General features: G+C 45.3%; 1 protein-coding gene across 1 annotated transcript in view; it reads right to left on the bottom strand.

Annotated features, from left to right (window-relative positions):
- Window positions 1-21,304, bottom strand: part of lamc3 (laminin, gamma 3) — a 124,892-nt gene that overhangs the window by 92,400 nt on the left and 11,188 nt on the right. The window lies entirely within an intron of this gene.

Here is a 21,304-nt window from a genome sequence, read left to right as displayed (position 1 = left end):
GGGAAGTGCAAGAGCCGCGGAGGAAGATAAAAGCGAGGCCAGGTAAAGGGAAGAACTAAACGACATGAGGAATCTCTTACTCGTGAGCAGAGCCAACTTTAAAACAAATAGCTGGAGAGAAGCGCTCGGTGCTTGACTGGGACTCCGTGGCGGCGCTGAAACGAGCCGGTAACGCCGTACGTTTTTTTTTTGAAGCCTCTCCCCGGAGGCGTCTTTGAAGTGCGGCGATGGGAGCGAGAGGAGATTGCAGCGGATGGGCCTCAGACTGAAAACATGTGTGATGAGTTCACTCATTCATGTTTTCCTCAAGTGCCCGTCTTTGTAGTGGTGAAGCCCGTCAAATAGCGCTGGGATGGGTTGAACTGGGTTCAGCCTATTTAGCCTCTTCATGTTTTACCTTTCATGTGAGCATTGTTTAAAGCATACCAGATATACCGTACCATGTTTCTGCAATGCTACTGCTGCAGCTCTATATGTTCCCCAGAGGACTCTGGCTGACTTAAGCTCCAGCAGGTATGTTGACATTTTTTGGCTTTGAGTGAAACATTGACACCTATTGCATGGTATTCCATAAATGTCGGTACAGATACGGAGCTCACCAGATGTATTCTAATTATTTTGGTGATCCCCAGACTGTCACTCTAAAGCCAGCGTGCAGAGTTTCGCATTAAACTGCTGAGTTGTTTTGCAAGCATTGATGAAAGAAAGTAAGTCCCGTGCAACCGGCAGCTTTCTGCAAGTTTCCATTCCACAAACGCAGAGAGAAAGTGTTGACCGTGTCTGAATGTTTCTGCAAGCCTCAGCCAAGCCAGTGACTGCAGTTTGAGACTGAGTTTCAACGTTTTGTAAGTGCGAAACTGTTGGATAATTTTAAGGAGATCTCGGGATAATTTTGACCGAAACATTAACACTTCCGGACCCGAACCCAGTGGTTTGTTTGTGTGCCCTAAACCTTGCTAGATCACGAACACAGCGTTGTCAGAAGATAAAATTGAAAGTTTCAACATCTAGAACTGCCAGATTTCAACATATTTGCGGTTTGCAGAAATGTACATCGCCATCGGGTTGCATTCCAAACTGGATGCTTGTTAGAGGAGCACAGTTTGACACAGTGTTGTATGCAATGCACCACAAGAAATTCAAATATAGTTAATGATCCCAGGATGCAAATCATGCTAAGATGCTAAACTGAGTTGATGATCCTAACGGCGACATATTGTAGTTGTGCGACTGTAGCGTTTTGCTGAAATCCCAGCTGCAGACTCACTGCACGGCTGTTGACTCTTGTTAGGATTAATCCCAAACAGTTATTGGCTTCATGTCACTATACAGTGGGCGTCAGCTTGTAAAGATGTACACAATACATATAGACAACATGACATAACGAAGAATAGCCTTGTTTATGTGTTTGTTAAAGATTACAGCTGTGCAGACGTGCAGTTAAAAGCAGACAAACATGGCTGACAAGAGGAGACAAGCATAGATTTAGTTTAGCAGCCCGGCATCTTATATCGGAGCGTAACGGCACACACAACACAGAGCGTTTTCAAAAAACAGCTCCTGTCGACACCTCTCATATGGCAGAGACAGTAAGACAAACCAGTTAACTCTGGAAGTTCTAAATCCAGCTTTGAACATTTAAAATGACAGGATTTCTAATGAAAAGACTGAAAAACTGGTCCATATGGTCACGTGAGCCATGATCACTCATCCGAATCTGCAGAGGACGAGCAGCGAGCAAATCTTATAACATTTTCATTCTTTAGCTTCGCAATGGTGGCCATTTAAAACGGCACTGCTCTCTGTTCAGCGAGTGAAGAAAGTGGCTTAATTGGTTAGCAGCATGAAATGACACCGCCGAGCCCTCTGAGGCTCTCTTCACAGGTACCTGACGTGATCTCTCTCGGCTTAAAATAGCCCGAGCAGCACTGCAAGTCAAAGTCTCCAACTAAGTTCCAATCTTTATCTTCTCAGGGGCTTTTCTCCAGTCAGTCAGCACGGCCACCATCCACCAACCCCCCGGTTTCAAAGGAGAGGGTCTTTGGGATTCGGACCACCTGCGTGGGCCGGTGCCTGCTGTTTCTTAAGAGACGTACTTCTGGTGCATCGGGAGGTCGCGGCCCCCGCTTTAGTGGAACATCTGGTGTGAATGTGCCACACATGGGTTCCCGATCGGCGCGACCCCTCTGCGTGGATGGTGTCGGCGTGACGACAGGGACCTCGTCGTCACTTTGTGGGGCTGCTCTGTCAGTAAATTCTACTAAGACGGCTGTTCCGAGTGAAGGTTTAGTGTCTCACTGTGCAATCAGCGGCACAGCGTGTAAAAAAAAAAAATCCTTTAATTAACAGGTCTTTCTAACAAGTGAGGACCATTTTTACATTTTAATTAGGTGAACTGGTGGCTCCCAGTTGTAACTCATCCCTCCTTTATTGTTCCTATTGATATACTGTATCTGTGTTTCCTCTTTCTCTCCCCGTCCCTGCGCCTATCTCTGCTAGCTGGAGAGCTCTTTAAGGTCACCAGACTGTTCCGTGCCTTCGCAGCCTATCGAGGAGCTGCTGCAGAGCTGCTATTTCGTCGTAAGTACAGTGTTGGAGAATTGAGTGCAGTTGGCCGGCACGCTGTTGTTCAGGCCCCCTCGCTTATTGACTTCGTCCCTACTCGCCTGGCTAATGGACTTTGGACAACAGCGAATGGCCTGAATGCACCGCAGTTACCACGGGAGAGAAAAAAAAAACAAACAGTCTAACAAACAGACAACAGAATTCTTTCATCACCTGGACGCGTGATTGTTTTTGAGGCGGCGGGTCTGAGCCGCGAGGTAACATAATGCGGTGGAAAGGAGGGGCAGTGAGGTTGAGAGACTGGAGAGGAAATATGTTGTGATTTAACCTCACAATAGGAACAAGAGGTCAGAACAACAGGACAGAAACTACAGACTGCAACTGCGTTTATTTATACCCAGGAGAATCTGTGCAAACCTGCAAATATGCCCACGTTTTAAAATCATCACCTCCATCACGACCGTCATGTGAAACACCAGAGAGGAGGATTTATCATCAGCATGGAGAACATACGAGTGTGTTGTGTTGCGTGACAATTTAAGTGGTGCTCCTAAAATATTTTGTGGGGCGCACCAGTGCTACTCGCTGGAAAAGTTAACCTGGAGTCCTGCAGGAGACAGAGAACTACTCTTGTCTTGTGCGACATGCTTAAAAATCAGTTCGATCGCTTTGCTTTTCCACCTTCTCGTCCGCGCTGTACCTGTCTTTTGTCGGGTTTTCTCCCGAAATACACCAGAAATAATCAAAATGTCTTCTGACGTCTCCATAATTGGCACATTGAGGTCAGTCGTGACATTTCGGGAAAAGTGAATGTCACGATAATAAAGAGCGTCCTCTTTCCTGTAAAGTACTGTAAATGGAAACAAGAGATTAGGATTGTGAGGGCTGCAGGGGAGATAGCAGGCTAACAGTGAAAGTCCTCGGATGACCTTTACAGCAACGACGACGCTCGTCCCCTCCACCCTGAGCTGCTCCCTTCATGCCACTATAAAACACCTGTGGATCCACGAGGGTTCCTTTGTCCTGAATGTAATTATTGCGGGCAGCTGACTACAGCAGTGGCGTGCGCAGACTTTTTGAAGGGCAGGGGCGAAAAGAAGGGCAATTTAGCACGCGTTTTGGCAGTTTATCATGCTTTAACCAGCCAAGAGGGCAGTTTAGTGTGTTTTGCCAACCAAGAGGGCACTTTGGCATGCTTTTTTGGCTCCCAAGAGGGCACTTTAGCGCACGTTTTGGCTCTCAGGAGGGCACTTTAGCGCGTGTTTTGGCTCCCAAGAGGGCAGTTTATCATGTTTTAACCAGCCAAGGGGGCAGTTTAGTGTGTTTTGCCAACCAAGAGGGCACTTTGGCATGCTTTTTTGGCTCCCAAGAGGGCACTTTAGCGCGCGTTTTGGCTCCGAAGAGGGCACTTTAGCGGGTGTTTTGGCTCCCAAGAGGGCAGTTTATCATGTTTTAACCAGCCAAGGGGGCAGTTTAGTGTGTTTTGCCAACCAAGAGGGCACTTTGGCATGCTTTTTTGGCTCCCAAGAGGGCACTTTAGCGCGCGTTTTGGCTCCGAAGAGGGCACTTTAGCGGGTGTTTTGGCTCCCAAGAGGGCAGTTTATCATGTTTTAACCAGCCAAGGGGGCAGTTTAGTGTGTTTTGCCAACCAAGAGGGCACTTTGGCATGCTTTTTTGGCTCCCAAGAGGGCACTTTAGCGCGCGTTTTGGCTCTGAAGAGGGCACTTTAGCGCGTGTTTTGGCTCCCAAGAGGGCAGTTTATCATGTTTTAACCAGCCAAGGGGGCAGTTTAGTGTGTTTTGCCAACCAAGAGGGCACTTTGGCATGCTTTTTTGGCTCCCAAGAGGGCACTTTAGTGTGCGTTTTGGCTCTCAGGAGGGCACTTTAGCGTGCGTTTTTCAACAATTGGGCCACAAGGGGGGGCGACTGCCTTGTGGCCCCTGCCCCCCCGACGAGATCTTTGTTCTGTTTTTATCTTGCAGACGTGTTTGTGTTTACATTTCCCTCGGTCGGACCAAAGACAATTATCCCGCCTCGGCTGAATTGTAAACTTTTTTCTCTCTTCTATTCAAATGATAATACGTGCCGCCGTGCACAGCAAGCGAGGTGTTCAACCGGTGAAGGATTTACATAAACGGGAACAGGTTGCAGTGCGACCGAAGCAGCGCTGTGGAAAAAAGCGAAAGGGTTCACCGCGATGAAAACAACTGTGCACCTGAAAGATGAACGCTCCGAAGATTAATTCTCAATTCGTCCTGAGGGGAACATAAAAAAAAGTCTGTGAAAATCTTGTGCTGGAGCTATTTTGTAGCTGTGGAGATTATTTATATTTCATGGCGATCCGTCCAAAGGTTGTCGAGATGGACCAGTGCTTTGCTGCATTCTGACAACTACAAGAAAGAAAAAAAAAGAAAAAACGGGGAGCACATCACACAAACACGGCGAGAATACCGTGTCAATATTTTTCCTGGGCTCATGTTTAATGAAATAAATCGATACGTCACAAGCGCATCGGTGCATGAGGTAGATTCAATCAGCCTCTGACACGAGACTCTGCGGCTGGAGTGAAGAATCTGTGAGAAAATCCACCAAATTGCAACACAAACACAGAGGGGCGGTGGACGCTCGGCCAGACACGACCTCGCCTTTTGCTGAATTATTAAATAAATGATTTGCGCAAACTGATGATCATTGATGTTAAAACACACGAGATTCACGTCCTCCGCTAATGAGGGAGCCGCTTTTGAAACGCTGCTTGCTGCTTGCCTGGCTGCTGAGTCCGACATCCGGCTCTCACGCTGTAACACAAACACAGATGATGAATATGTTTTAAATGCATTGTTAGCACTTCAAAAAAAAAAATTCCTTACCCACCACAAGCAAAGCAAACTCCCCCGCTCATCACGGAGCACGAGACCATTATCATATGGACGAGTTATTAGATGCGCTCGGCGGAACAGTGCTAATTGTGTAAAGGAAAAGCAGACAGAGTTCCAAGTATCACTTACTGCGCTGAGAGGAAGCACTTTCTGAGGGTTAATTAGTAGTCAGCCCATTACTTATTATTTGTGCAAACCACAGCAAAAGCTTAATTAACTTTGATTCCCACTCCCTTGGAATTTGGGCCCACAATGCTACAATGATGCTGACTTCGGGATAAGCTGGAGTGGCAACGAGCCAGTTCCTTTCGGTTGAAGACGATGACGCTCTAACGATGAACCGTCATCGACGACTTTTTTATTGACCGTATCAGACGCAGTTTTTAAGAGGACGTCTCCGCCCGGGGGGGAGGGGCGCGCTCGTAACCTTCACCCTCACCTCTGAGCCTTGTGTCTCTCTTGTGTCTGTCTCTTTTTTTTCCTCCCATGTCCGTCCCCCCGGCTCCCCTCTTTTCTGTTTCAGTATGTTTCCTTGAACTCTGCGGCTCCCCCCCCGCCTGCAGGCAGCGGCGGGAAAGAGAGCAGTGTCCCTCATTCCAAAGTTAATAACTTTTTAATTTAATTGCTTAAGTTCACTGTGCCCTCAATATGTATTTTTTCCCCTTTTACTTCATTGTCATTCAATGCCGGAGCTCCAATTTGCCACACAGCTTTTCTAGAGAGGGAGGGAGAGAGAGGGAGGGAGAGAGGGAGGGAGAGAGAGGGAGGGAGAGAGGGAGAGAGAGGGAGAGAGGGAGAGGGAGGGAGAGAGAGGGAGAGAGAGGGAGAGAGAGGGAGAGAGGATGGACTGGTGGCAGGGGAGACAGACAAACCGTTTTATTGGATGACTGAACAAATTAAATTTGTATTCATGCAGCAGCTTTCATCTTCCGCGTGATTATTGAAAAAAAAAGGGAGCTTTACAAACTTGACAACAGAGCCCCCCCCCCCCCCCCGTTTAAAATAAGCCATTACTTTAGAGAAAACATCTAAGTGGCGTGCTACAAGGTGAGAGTTGTTTATTCCAAATAAAAAATCATTTGGCGAGAAAAAAAACACAACGCATTAGATCGCTGGCAGAACACAGACACCATATTTATGCAGACGTCACATACATGACAGAAACACCTGCGCGTGTAAGTGTCGACAGTTGTTTTTCTTGGTTTTTTTGCAGCGTGATTCTGCTTTGACCTCTCAATATGACAAGGAGATATATTTTAGAAGCAGCAGATGAAGCGTGTGAAGTGTCTATATTGAAAAGTGCGCGCTCCTCAGACTGAGGCACAAGCCGGCGAATCTGCGAAGGGATTAAAATGCTAATAAAACAGGCGGGATGCAATTCCTGTTTTAAGCCTCATGAAATATGCATGGCCCTGTATGAGACATATGCAGGGAGAGCGGCACGCCGACATGCCACAGAGAGGAGCAGGGATCATTTTACGCTCGGCTGAGCCGGGTGTGATTGTAACCCCTGACACAAATGGCCGAGCGTTAACTCCCTGCACGGAAAAAAGCCAATTGATAAATGTGACGTGTGATTAAAAGTACCTGGGGAGACCGGAACACACCGTCATCTGCCGCTAAAGATTTCATTTACTGTACGTGCGACCGCACAAAAAGACTTATCGTTGAATTTAAAAGGCGCCTCTTATAAACTGAGACTGGTGAAAGTGTTTTGGTCGTTTGGCACGAAAACACATTGTCAGTCAGTGACGGACGAAACATTTTACACCGCGGCCTCATTTGTTCCCCCGGGGATCTGATTTTACTGCATTAGCTGGATCACTGCTCATGTCTATAGAAATGCAATATGACCACAAACAACGGGGGGGGAAGAGACTGGACAGTTAAGCGCTCGGGGCACTAACTCTGATAATATCAACTTTATGAAAAACGCATTCTGCCCGAGCGTCGGCCGACTCCACGGAGTCACAGGCTGAGGCTCGTTTCTGAGAGGCTAATCGCTTCTTCCGCACGGAGCATTTTCCGATGGAGATGTGAAACGTGCTGATATTATTCAGGTTCTCTGGACGCTTAACATTCAGAATATGCCTCTCGACTTTCTTACTGTCGGCTTTGTGCGCCACCAGACAGTCAGACTCGGGTGTCAACAGGTTTTCTGAAGAAGTGCCGACCATTTTTCAAACAGTTGTTCCATGAATGAGTGATGGAGGCTGTGTTTGCTAATCAGCATGCCGTGCAGTGTGTCTGCATGTAAATGGGAATATGAAAAGGAATATTCATTTTCATTAGCCATCTAAGACAGCTTGGGAAGAATATTGTGTTTTTTGGCATCACGGCAAAAAGCGGAATGTTTGTGCATGCGGTAGTTTTTCTTCCACACATTCGGAGGAAATAAAGAGTTCAGTCCGAGACACCTGACTGCAGGTTATTCGTGGCTGCTCTCCGGCTTTTTATACTTCAATACAACATGAGAAAAGGTCAACGGACGACAGCGAAACTGTGAGGTCATTACATGTGACTCACTGAAGTCCTGTGACTGTGCCGCTCAGCTCACAGTCCCTTTTTTGATTCACCCACATCTCATATAAGCAGTTGAAAACCCTCCAAGTCAGCCACCACCACCACCACCACCACCACCTGTATCTGGCCGTGTAATCAGATTCACACAAGGTTTGACTTAATGAAGAGGCAGCTCACGATGAAGGGGCTTCCTCAGGGAGTCTGACTGCTGCCAACGTGCTGTTTAGCTGGATTGGCAGGCTCATAGATGGCAGCAGATGTGCACTTGATATGTGGACAGACATTATTTACTCAAAACCAGTTGAGACTCCGACTTAATTAAAATGTTACTATAGGTTTTCCTCGAGTTCTGTATACAACAAGACTAAGAGTAAGAGTAATATTTACCGTTCTAGGCTGCGAGATTTGCACCACTAAACACAAAGTCCTGCTGAGACTAAACTCTTTTCGACCAAACTCAATTTTGTGCCAATTAATTTGGAAGATATTGAAAATCAGCCGCCAGAATAAACGTTGGCAATGTGTGTTTCTGTAAACAGCAGGTATGCTGCAACTTTCTTGAGGTTAATTTTCTTTTAGTTAAAGCCTCATGACAACAGTGTGCTTAAGCTGCGGTTAGCTATAGATATAGAAACACATGATACCTGATAACTGGAAATTGTTCCAAGGTCTCCTTATGAATACCCAGCAGTTCCAGGATTCTGCTCTGATCCGGAGCTGTTAACGGAAACTCCGGAGATTAAAAAGTGGATTTATCTTCACTCCTGTTTATCAACCCGACTGCAGCGACAATCTGCGGCAGTGCTGACTGCTGACTGGAGGTGGAGGTGGAGGAAGGATGCACTTTATTTCTACAACACACCGCAAACAAAAGAAGCGAGCGTGGATCTGAATGCAAACACACACACACACACACACACACACTTTATGTGTGCCACTGCTCGCTAACGTTAGCTACAGCGCACAGCGAGGCGATCTGGCTCGACACTGCATGAGCAACGTGGACTTACCGAACTAACTAACCGATCTTGCGGTCAAATTTAAAGGGATATTCCGGTGTAAATTTAATCCATGTGAAACTGTGTTAGACTCCCTCTCGAGAGATCAAGTTAGCAGACCGCTAATTTACGGAGTTTTATCAACCTCAGAAACGACCGCACGACAACAATACACTGCAGTAAATGGATCCAAATATAAACCGCCACCAAAAAGCCACAAATAATGCTCAGAACAGCACCAAACTTCAGCAACAGTACAAATAGGGTCTCAGCACATAGTCCGGGGCATTAAAACTCCGCTAGCTTAGCTGGATTTCTACTGAAAAGCTGACTAAATTTACCACTCTTCTGCAGCAGCTTCCTGTTGACGGGAAGTCCCGACGAGTCGATTACCGAGTGCAGTAGAGTTCCTCGGCTCATGGATGAAAATGTATGATTATGACTCCATGGAAAAGCAATCAAAGTTCATATGTGTCTTACCTGCCAGTTTATAACAGTTATTATCAAGAGCGGACAGGGAAAAGAACAGAATTGAGCATTTCTAACCGCACTCGGTAATCGTCGCGTCGGGACTTCCCCGACCCGGAAGCTGATGGAGGAGAGTTGAACTCTGTTTTTAGCTTCACAATAGAAATCCAGCTAAGCTAGCGGAGGTTAGATGCCCCGGACTATGTGCTGAGACCCTATTTGTACTGTTGCTGAAGTTTGGTGCTGTTCTGAGCATTATTTGTGGCTTTTTGGTGGCGGTTTATAGATGGATCCATTTACTGCAATATATTGATGTCGTGTGGTCGTTTCTGAGGATGCTAAAGCTATGTAAGCTAGCATTCTGCAAACTTTATCTCTCGAGGGGGGATCCTACTCGGTGTCAAGGTATGTTAGAACATGGATTAAATTTACACCGGAATATCCCTTTAAGATGCGGTTAGCTATAGATATAGAAACACATGATACCTGATAACTGGAAATTGTTCCAAGGTCTCCTTATGAATACCCAGCTGTTCCAGGATTCTGCTCTGATCCGGAGCTGTTAACGGAAACTCTGGAGATTAAAAAGTAGATTTATCTTCACTCCTGTTTATCAACCTGACTGCAGCGACAATCTGCGGCAGTGCTGACTGCTGACTGGAGGTGGAGGTGGAGGATGAATGCACTTTATTTCTACAACACACCGCAAACAAAAGAAGCGGACCTGAATGCAAACACACACACACACACACACACACTTTATGTGTGTCACTGCTCGCTAACGTTAGCTACAGCGCACAGCGAGGCGATCTGGCTCGACACTGCATGAGGAACGTGGACTAACCGAAAGATCTTGCGGTCAAATTTTGCCTCACAGCCACCATAGCTGATGAAAATCCATCTGACGTGACTCGGCACAAATGTTCGCAGAAGAGGTAATTAAAAGTTTCAAGTGTTGAATTTAGTCCCGTTCACTGACATGCACAGGAAGCCAGATGAAAAAGACAATTAACTTGACTAAACGTGTGGAGTTCTCTTTTGAATTGTCGGAAAAACATAGAAGACAAATCAACAAAATATACAACACAGGTCAAGCGGTTTTCAGAGATTTTAGTGCAGAATTCCCTCATAGAATACCTTTCACTGGCATCGTCTTATTCTGGCAAAAGTGAAACCTGCCTGTGTCTTCGGATAGGAAAAAGTCGGGAAATAGCAGACTTCAGCAAATCGCCGGTATACTGACAAGCGAAGTGGACACACAATTAAAATAACTGCACTGACAGTCGCGTTTAAACCTGTGAATCACGTCGCTTCCCGGCCCTGACAAGAACTGCCCCAGGTGTCACAGCAAAGGGCTCTCTGGTGAGGCCGGACCCACACCTGCCGAAAAATCACTGCAGTCCAAAAAACCCCCCAAAAAACCTCCACTGCATCTCAAATCAGCCTGCGGTATTTTAGTGACACTATCTGTAATCGGCTGGACAGGTCTGCAAGTGATCAAACGAAGCCTGCAGGCTTTGAAAAGAAAATCTGGACAGTACGAGACCTGATCAAGAGACCGCACCTGCAACTGTTTGATATAATTTGAATTGCTTTATTGATTGTTTCCGATCTATGTGCCCAGGACTGCCGGGAAAGCAGCGCTGATACCGATCCGTACCCAGGTGAAACAAAGGATCCGCTCTTTACACAGAAGAAGAGAATCTCTGCAGATGTATTTACCGTCTAAAAACAAGCAGCTGGTATATCCTTGCGTGTACTCTCCTCCCCGCTGCCTTCGCCACCCTCCTCTTTTTTTTCTAATCCTTCATCTTACATTCAACAAAAAGCGCTGCTGTGGGAATTATATTGTCGAGAGCTGCCCTCGACCCTGCCCCTCGTATTGAATTTTCCTACGTTGTTCTCATCTTTCTTGTATTTGTATCTCATGCGGGAACCAGCATGTCACCAATAAAAAGGGAAAAAACGCCCCACAGCCTCTTTCTTCTTGATGATTCACAGCGTGAAAATGAGACTCCTTTTTTCGGCAGCTTTGTTTTTTTTGCATCAAAGAGGACGGCTGATGTGTTTTGTTTTTTTTTGCGTCTCGGCACTCTCTCCACCCATCTAGTCCCATCACCCTTAAAAATGGAGGGGGGAATGAGAGATTTAATGAAAGAAAGGGTGCAATTGATCCGCCTTTTATTCTAATGGGACACAGATCACAGTCAATTACGGGCCTTCTCATCTTGTTGTTAAGGGGGGGGGGGGGGGGGAGGAGGAGGACAGGGAGAGGTGGAGCGAGGGAGAGAGGGAGTTTGGCAGGTCTGCTGAGAGATTTGCCACCCAATCTATGTATTCTTGGCTTGTATTGATCGCCCCACCAGCTTTATAATCAGCGGATCGATGTCAGCCAAAGCATACTGAAATACAGCCAGCAAAACAATTAGTAGTCAGGTTTTTTAATGTAACTATGGCTTCTATACTGACCGGCCGCCCTCGCTCACGTCGTTCTTCAGATGGACTCGCTGTGAAAATAACAACATCGGTTCAGGAGGTTAATGAGCAATTACAGCGCTTCTTGCCGTTATGAAGGTACAATGACGGCTAAAGGGGAAGCAAAGTGCCAATTTATAGACTGACGAGGAGAGAAAGAAAAACGTTGTGCGCTGATTGTCAGCAGGAGGAATCAAAGGCTGAAGCTGCAGAGATGAAAACAGCTCGTTTATCTTTAAAAAAAACTCAAATAAAATCGACTCTTTGAAACGATGAAAATCTTTCAGAGTAAACTGCATTTTTTGCAGGGCTGTTGCCAAGTTGCATCGTGGGAAATCTAGGCGGCAGGTTTTTGAAATGGGACGGAGAAGACGTGGATTAAAAAAGGTGACATCTCTGGTTCTGCTGCGTCATTTTGATCATCTGTTTTTAAACTGTGTGGCGGTGATCGCGCAGTTATACCAGTGGACTAATTGTCTGAACCTGATGCCTACATTACCCACAATGCACTTTAGCCCCTCATTATTTCCTTAAATTGCCACCCGAGGACATACAAATTATTTTCAATTGACAGTTTAAAAACCATAGATCAAAACCGATACAGCAGAACCAGAGATGTTGCCTTTTCTGCCTACATTACCCACAATGCAACTTTGCCACTGGGTTACATCACTGGAGGCAATTAATCAGATTACACATAGCTTCCTCTGGATCAATAAAAGGCTTTTTTTTCACTTCAGTGGTTACTCCCCAAGATCTATAAACACACTCTAATGTGTAAAAATTGCAGGAGTGACCCTTTAAATCTGAAGCAGTGGACCCATCAAGATGACGAAGGCTTTTTAAATACATGCATTCCATCGTGTACCTTTAATATAATTTCCCAGAGGTTGCAAATTATCTTTTTCTCTCTTCATAAGTATTTAATGTGCAACAGCAGTTTTTTTTTGCATCTGGAAATCTGCAATCTGAAAGAGTTTTGATGGTGATCCTGATGACTTTGTACACAGAAGATAAATAATTCAGTACTTAATGGGGGTAGGTCACGTAATCATACTTAAAATGTTTACCTCGGGGGAAAACTTGCTGATAAAATGATTTAGATGTTGTATTTATATGACGTTTAACCCCCAAATTAAAGTCTTTCCAAGCTGTAGAAATATAGAAGAGAATCAAATCAGCTACAGACTGACATGTGGCTGCAAACCTAGCTATGTTTTTTTTATTACAGGACTGAACACTGTGGAGCTGTTCCCACACACTGACTAATGCATTAATTGATTGATTTTTCCATCCAGCTGGTCACAGTGGTCCCACATACACAGAACAGCAGGCCGAGGAACCGACACCGAAATCAAAAGTGCCTGTTGCTATTCCCCATCCCGGGTGGAAAGCTGTGATGCTGCTGACCTGGACAAGGAGAGACAGGGACAAGCCGGACGGACACATGTGGGAATCAAACTCTCCCAGACAAACAAACTGAAGACTTTCGGAGTCCTTTGAAGTGTAAAAAACAAAGCCGGTTCAGTAGACTGAACCATACGAGTGTTTGTTTATAGGAACAGCGTCGCCCCTCGGCCCGAAAAAGAAGAGCGTGTGCTTCAATAAGGGACGTGGTTTAGGACAAACTAAATACTTAGCTCAACAAGTAAGATGAGAAAGAAGTATAGAACTCAGAACAGAGTGTTCTGACCCAGTTTATACTTGGTTTTAAAATGTGCTACCAATCTGAAGATATGTTACCAGCCAGCTGACCGCTTGTGTAGTGTGAATAATCAGTTTTCGATGTACCGCGTGGTTTGGCGGTCGTCCACTTGGGATCCAATAATTAGTTTTTGTGCGATTCAAACAAAAATTCAGAATTGCTGTCCAGATTCTGGTCGTGTCAGGTCAGGCTCGGATACAGTTCTCTCGGACTCGGTCGGGTTCGGACAGAAAAATGCGATCGTAGCTCGAGTGTGCGCCAAATATCCTGACAATGTATAAAAGAACCGGAGCTGACAGAGCGGAGGTGGAAACTATGCTGATTGGACCCGATGACTCGTGTGGCAGCTGCTTGTGAATCATAAAGTAGCCAGGCCCTAAAGTATACCCTGCCTCAACGTCTACTTTACTTTAAACGGGACCATAATTAATAACGATCCAATAGAATGGACGTCACGCTCTGTGAAGAAGAAGAACCAGTGATAGAGATCATAAAACCTAAAGGAAACTGCTTACTGAGGTAATAAATCAAATAAGAACTGGAGCCTTCATACGATGGGACCTCTTTTTATGAAATCAGCAGAGTCGCCCCCTGCTGGCCGTTAGACAGAATGCAGGTTTAAGGAACCATATAAGTAGTTCAGCCGCATATGGCTAAACAACTTATACAGATCATTAATAGCATATTCAAATAAAAAGTTGCATTATTTCACAACACACGCAGGCTGTGATAAGACCTCACACAACACAGTAACAAATAAAGATGTTGAAATTGTACAATTCCTCCCTCGAGCTGCCTACAATCATACATGTCCTCCTCTCACACCTTCCCTCGTACAGACTGCATTTGGATGAATTCAGTGTGTTGTGGACGAAAGACTCGAATCACACGCCGCCTCCGCAGAATTATGTGACGGCAGCACAAATTGAGCCTTTCATCTGGGGAACGGAGAGCAAGAGAAACAACTTCCGTTAATGAGCGACGCGGGTTAGGTCCAGGTAAGATCTCTGCGTATATATTTAGCCAGAGAGTGATCTTTGAGTATACATTTTCTCTTCTTCTTCTTCTTCTTCTTGCGACCAGTGGCGTGCGCAGACTTTTTGAAGGGCAGGGGCGAAAAGACGGGCACTTAAGCGCGTGTTTTGGCTCCCAAGAGGGCACTTTAGCGCGTGTTTTGGCTCCCAAGAGGGCAGTTTATCATGTTTTAACCAGCCAAGGGGGCAGTTTAGTGTGTTTTGCCAATCAAGAGGGCACTTTGACATGCTTTTTTGGCTCTCAGGAGGGCACTTTAGCATGCTTTTTTGGCTCTCAGGAGGGCACTTTAGCGCGCGTATTGGCTCTCAGGAGGGCACTTTAGCGCACGTTTTGGCTCTCAGGAGGGCACTTTAGCGCGCGTTTTGGCTCTCAGGAGGGCACTTTAGCGCGCGTTTTGGCTCTCAGGAGGGCACTTTAGCGTGCGTTTTGGCTCTCAGGAGGGCACTTTAGCGCGCGTTTTTCAACAATTGGGCCACGAGGGGGGCCCCCCCCCTTGTGCACATCACTGCTTGCGACTGAACCCTGGTCATTAGAGACGAACGCACGTGTCCGACATCGTGACCACAATGCCCTTTTTTTCTTCCTACGACTACACGCTCGACTCTCAGACTACCTGTTCCTACCTGCGCCTCCTTCCTATAAATTCTTAGTCCCTTAATTCTTTAATCCCACATAATCCTTTCACGGTGAGAAGAGGCATTTCTCGCCCTTTTTCACACACCGAGCCGGCTGCATTTCCGGCCGAAAAAACGCAACTAGCTCACTCTACAGAAATTTCAGGACACTGGGTTCACAATCCTGTGCGTCCTACAAACCCAGACTCCAGCTCGCTATCGTCCCAGCAGCCCGCCCGAGTCCGGAGTTATATAACAGATGGATAGGGAGGCCGAAATAGCGCGGCGGTAGAAAGCCGGTGTGAAGGGATTAATCAGAATGGGACAGTTAAATCATCTCTGAACTAGAAAACCAGGCTGCGGCTACCTTTTCTTGTAAGCACTTTAAAACTCATAGAAACGGTCAAACAATGACAAAGCACAACATCCCGCTGCCGGTGGAAACTTCTGCAGAGGTGGTTTTTTTTTCCCGACTCTCGGTTAAGCGGCTGTTTTCTAAGCCTCTCAAATGTGTTTTTTCGTCATTCACTCTTCTCTCTTTGTCGTCCTAGAAAGACAGATAGAAGTTCTGGACTTTTCAGTTTAAGAGCCAAATCCTGCGTGCAGATTTCTCTCTCTTTCACGCAGGAGTCTGTCGGCAGCCTGACGCTCAGTGTGCCCCGACCCATCCCGACGCTAAACGCTAATCCAATAGAAATGAAACGCATATTTTTTCTATTTTTCACTTGTTGTAGATGCACTGGGACCCTCGCACAGCAGAGACGAGGAGGAAAAAAAACGCCTTTATCCGACTGCTCGGTGGCAGCTTAGCGCCTGCTTGAGAGCTGATGTGGCTCCACCACTGCTGTCTGTCCTCCATCTCCCCCCCCCCCCAGTTCAAAATGGGATCACTCTGGAGGATGGCAAGCCTCTTTCTACTCTGTAGGAGGTTGCAGAGATGTCACGCATCCAGAGTGCTGTGGCTGATGAAAGGGCTGTTTTTTTATGAGGAGACAGCATCCGGCAGAGAAAGCATGTGTGTGTTAGGGTGTGAATGTGTGTGTGTGTGTGTGTGGCAGGGGGGAGGTTTTAGGTATGTGTGCAGGCAGAGATACCATATGTAGCCCGAAGGGTTCCTCAGCTGCGTCACGCTGGTTTGCTCTTAAAATCATCTTAGGGGAGTTTAGGAGTGCCAATTAACCCTTTCATGCATTATTAATGAAATCACATAGTAATATGTTTTTTCCAGTGGTTGTTTTCACTCTGAGATAAGTGAAAAATCACGGTGCTAACTTAGCGGAGTGACGCAAATGTGCCTCAGCGGTATGAAAAGTGGTAAAGGAGTGACTAAGACTTTTTTTCTTAGAAAGCCAGACATCTTAAAGCCAAACTCTCGCCAAAAAGCAACCGAGGCTTTATTTGGGATTGAATATGAGTCAAACCTTCGTGTAAAAGCATAATTGCGACAAAAGAGGCAATTTTAAGATTTACCGTAGTTTCGGTTTTGGGCACGTTAATTTTGAATTTGGTCATGCTACGAACAAAGTTTCATGTTGTGTCGAGCCTTTTTAGTGTTCTGATGCTAGCGTGTCGTGCCCCTAGCTCTTCCGTTCAAAATTAACGTGCCCAAAACCGAAACTACGGTAAAATCTTAAAAGTGCCTCTTTCGTCGCAATTATGCTTTTACACGAAGGTTTGACTCGTATTCAATCCCAAATAAAGCCTCGGTTGCTTTTTGGCGAGAGTTTCGCTTTAAGAGTATTTTTCAATTAAAACACCAATACTTAATTCCAGATTTGAATATTTTTCTCGTACACCTTTCTTCCTGTTTCCACTCCAGTGGTCCTTATGCACCAACGTGTTACGATTTGCAGAAGAAAGGCAAGGAACCAAATGAAAGAGGGAGGCAGGACGACGCAACAAAAAGTGAGCGTTAATGAACTAAAGCTGTGTTCGTAACAACAAAGGCAACAAAAGAGCCTGGTAGTGGGAACAAAAAGCAAGAGCAAAACCAAACAAAGTGCAAACCAGGAGGACACGAGGCACACGGGGCACAATGCGAGGAGGACCAGAGGAAAAAACAGAAAGGAAAAAGTGAAATTGACAGAGAACAAAGGGGAAAACACAGGCTTAAAAACAAAAGGGATACTGAACAGATGAAAGAGAAGAGTGCGCAGAAAAGCGGGCGGGAAAAAGACAAAGACAGGAAGTGAAAATTCATACATGAGGATATAATGTTCTACTGGGCCTATATGTGGATAAAATCTGAAGATAAATTAGCATTGCTGTTTAATAGCCTCACACTATGGAGCGAGGACATTATAGTCATTTTGAATTCCTGATGTCTTCCCAGCGTTTAAGTATCAGCGCCCAGGCAGCTGCATGGCATCCCTCGTCTCTCTCATCCCGCCATTTCCCGTCACTCTTCAAGTTGTGCGATCAAACAAGGCCAAAAAAAAACAGATGGCTTCCAAATATCAGTCCATGCACGACGGGGTTAAACATCCCCATCAGGAACAAGCTATTAGATTCAGCAGATGTTCTTCATATTTCTGTCAAAGTCAGCTTTTATTCGTCATGCCGCAACTCTAGTTCAAATCTAACCTTTTGCATCCAGACGTTTTTTTTATTTACAATTTCATTTAAGGGCATGAATAAAAAAAAAAAGAAAAAAAAAGAAAAAAGAAAAAGGAAATTCAAATATACCAGCGCTGGCGGACAAAAAGCAATTTCTCAGAGTCGGGCTCTCGCTTGCTTCAGCAGTTTTTCACTGAACGTCGCATTCAGAGATTTGAAACACAACATATTTCACGGCCGAGTTTGAAAAACATCAAGGGAGAAATATTGGGATTCGGTTGCGCTATAGCTAAATCCTCTTTAAAATTGATTTATAACAGTTATACACTGCAAGTATAGGCTGAGCGACGCACATTCTCCGGAAAAAAAAATAAAAAATCCCTCATTGTTGCTTTATTGCATTTTTTCGGAAGATGGCTTCCTTTTTCTTGAGAGCCGGTTATGGTTCTTCAGGGTTACGCTGCACATCCCCCCTCCACATGAAGACAGCCTTACTCTTCCTATTTAATGATGTGGAGGAGGACAGCTTCCTTTTACAGAGGTGCTAGTCTCCCATTGCCAGATCCTATTTCTGCAGTTTTTTTTTACCTCACATTTCAGGAGAAAGGTCACACGCAGGAAGAAGAACACGTTGTCATAATAATTGTCTTAAGGGACGTTTTGCTCGTGGCAGGAAGGGGCGAGAGAGTGTGGACTAATCATGATAGTCCCTGGAGATTATTGTTGAAGATTCATGTTCGCTGCATGGCGGGATTTTTTTTTTTTTTAGCGGTTAGCTGTTAGCTGCAGAGCAAGAAGAAGCAAAATTCAGAGTGAGAACACTGGAGGGCTACAGTCAGTCAGGTTATGGAGGTTGCAAAATCACATTTGCTCCTGCTGGGGGACGTTTAAATCACTGCTGTTGCCTCTGCTTTTTTCAAGTGATGGCAACGTGGAAACACTGCAATTCATGGAATCAGCAGGCGGTAACTGGATGATGAAACCCTCTAATCACTAGAAGATTTTATAAACATTACGAAGAAAATGTTGTGAATTAACTCATGGAAACGGTTCTGCAGGTTGTTTAACTTCTTTATGGTCGTAAAATGGTTTTGTTTAGGCACTGGAGTGTTTGAGGTTGGGGAAAGATTTGGGTCTCGTTTAATTATTAAAAAACTCCACAGCACAAAACAAGAGTACTTTATGACTCTCAGTACTTAAAGAGATATTCCGGTGTAAGTTTAATCCATGGTCTAAATCACTGTGAAACTGTGTTAGACTCCCTCTCGAGAGATCAAGTTAGCACACCGCTAATTTACGGAGTTTTATCAACCTCAGAAACGACCGCACGACAACAATACACTGCAGTAAATGGATCCAAATATAAACCGCCACCAAAAAGCCACAAATAATGCTCAGAACAGCACCAAACTTCAGCAACAGTACAAATAGGGTCTCAGCACATAGTCCGGGGCATCTAACCTCCGCTAGCTTAGCTGGATTTCTATTGTGAAGCTAAAAACAGATTTCAACTCTCCTCCATCAGCTTCCGGGTCGGGGAAGTCCTGACGCGACGATTACCGAGTGCGGTTAGAAATGCTCAATTCCGTTCTTTTCCCTGTCCGCTCTCGATTATAACTGTTATAAACTGGCAGGTAAGACACATATGAACTTTGATTGCTTTTCCATGGAGTCATAATCATACATTTTCATCCATGAGCCGCGGAACTCTACTGCACTCGGTAATCGACTCGTCGGGACTTCCCGTCAACAGGAAGCTGCTGCAGAAGAGTGGTAAATTTAGTCAGCTTTTCAGTAGAAATCCAGCTAAGCTAGCGGAAGTTAGATGCCCCACAGTTTCACGGTGTGTTAGGCCATGGATTAAATTTACACTGGAATATCCCTTTGACCGACACCGTGAGCTGTCTCCAGTTTTTGGCCTTATGTTTCCTGATTCTGATCACATGCTGGATCTGGTGTCTGGTGTCCTTCACTCAGTTCATCCATACGTAACTTTTAAACTTAACATCTAGGAGATGTGTTTGGACGATGATGCCTTCAGGTGCATTCAGACAGAAGATGAAACTGCTTGTTGTTCCTTCATGTACCGACTGTTGTTCATTAGCTGGGATTGCACCAGCTGTGTTTTTTTTAAAGGGATATGTCTGTGTATTTGTGTTCAGCCTGCTCATCCTCTGGTTGATCTCAGACCTCATCAGAAAAACATCCGTTCTTTCTGTCATCGCGACCCTCCAGTCTCGTCTCCGGCCGTTTTTAATTTGAGCTGGTCTGGGGTGAACTTTCCGTTGACCTCATGCAATTGCGTCATCTCTAAAAATCAATTCATGAAATTATTTTACTGTCTCAGAATACATTTTTTGAAATAGATGAATAAATAATCCGCTGGCGAGTGACGTACGCCTCGATCATCACTTCTCTCTGGAGCTTCAGTTTCACATCCTGATCGACTTTTTCCTGCCACACGAAAAAACGTTTCATCTGTGTAGAAAAGGAGCGACCCATCCCTAGAATGAATGTTTGCGATGTACTTGTCGGCAAACCAAAGATACATTTAAACTTTACCTGTCTTTATGATGCAGTGTGTGCCTTTTTTTCAAAAGGTGCAATTTTCAATTTTATGTCATGGCGACGCTGTGCTCATGCTCTGGTGAGGTTAAGATTAGCAGAAAGTCATGTCTCGGGTTTAAAATACCTGCTGCAATCATGACAAACACAGCGGGAGATTGCTAGCAGAGGTGTCCTTAATAATATCTTCATGGTGTCACAACCTGCAAATACTGACTTCACCAGCATCCCCTCCACTTCCCGATATGAAAGTCAGGTCAAAAAACCTGTCATGGGAGTGTGATAAGGCACATATTGATGAAATGTCAACATGGCACATGTGACACATACAAATGTGGACATTTACAAACCGTTAACTGCCATAAATTGTATTCTGGTGAGTGGGCTGAATGGAGATATTCTTACTGTATGTGGTATATATCCTCCCTCAGAAGACGCTGTAATTACCCATCACACTTAATTTATTGTGACAAGGTTATGTTTTTACTGCATTGTTTGCTCCTCGACAGGTGACAGTACGTCATGCTGAGATCTGGAAGTTATTCACACAAACACACACACACACACACACACACAGCAACAACTAACAAGAAGAAGCCAGAAGAAGTTTTTTTTTTTTTTTTCCAGTAATGTGGCGACGCAGAGCGCATGCATGGGCAGATTGCAGTATGCGGGATGCTCACGGCCCCATCAAAGAGAAAAGGGAGCGGCTGCATTAAGTGCCTTATTTACTCATTTTTAGCCACGCTTTACTGTGCCCACCCCTGCCACGCTCCCTCTCAAGAGGCTGCCATTAATTCAGCACAGCCTCCTCACAGCTTCATCAATGTTAATCAGAACTAAACATAACGTCAGATTCCCTTCAGCATGCTTTGAAAATAAAATGGCTCGGAGGCACGCTGCATATGTGCACAGCTACGG

The sequence above is a fragment of the Sparus aurata genome, chromosome 12 (assembly GCF_900880675.1).
Source record: "Sparus aurata chromosome 12, fSpaAur1.1, whole genome shotgun sequence".
Classification (NCBI taxonomy): Eukaryota; Metazoa; Chordata; class Actinopteri; order Spariformes; family Sparidae; genus Sparus; species Sparus aurata.
This window is presented reverse-complemented; position numbering and strand designations above follow the sequence as displayed.